The following is an 813-nucleotide window of genomic DNA, read 5'->3' on the forward strand; positions in this document are numbered from 1 at the left end:
CTCCCACTTAAGCCTCTTGAGTAGGTGGAACTACAGAGGCACATGCCACCACACCTGGCTACTTTTTGTACTTTGTGTAGAGATGAAGTCTTGCCCTGTTGCCTAAGCTGGTGTCAAACTCCTGGACTCAAGCTGTCTGCCCGCCTCAGCCTCCCAAAGTGTTTGGATTACAGGCGGGGAGGCACTACACCCGATCCCCATAACCATTTCTTCTGCTGTTGTTTAATCTGCTATGAATTCTATCCAGTGAATTTTCATTTTGGACTTTTTGTGGGGTTTTTTCCCCCTGGAAATTATATTTGGGTCTTTTTACATACATACATACACACATATATATATATATTCTGCTTCTCTCTTCATTGTGTTCATGTATTCCTCTTAACCAGCCTCTCTCAACTGGTTTTGCAGAACATTGAGCCCTGAATTAACACACAACAGATACAGCATTAGGGCCCAATTTGCATTTAGAAAATTTGCATTGTACCTTTGCATCTAGAATGGCACAGCCATGTACCATCCTTGGGAAAATCAAGAAAATAGTTACTCAAATAACTTTCTGTGGGGCTCAATTCTCTCACAGAACCGTGATTGAGAAAGACTGCTTTGAATATTTGAACGTAGTTATAATAGCTGTTTTAAGTCTTTGCTGGTTCTATTGCTTGTATAATTTTTGGATTTGTTTCTACTGACCGATTTTTCTCTATAGGTCGCATTTTTTTTTTGTTTTTTTTTCACATGCCAAGTAAATTTTGGTTGGATGAAGGACATTGTGTATTTTATGTTGATGGGTGTCTAGATGTTGTTGTCGTCTTT

This window comes from Hylobates moloch, unplaced genomic scaffold (assembly GCF_009828535.3).
Source record: "Hylobates moloch isolate HMO894 unplaced genomic scaffold, HMol_V3 SCAFFOLD_11, whole genome shotgun sequence".
Taxonomy (NCBI): domain Eukaryota; kingdom Metazoa; phylum Chordata; class Mammalia; order Primates; family Hylobatidae; genus Hylobates; species Hylobates moloch.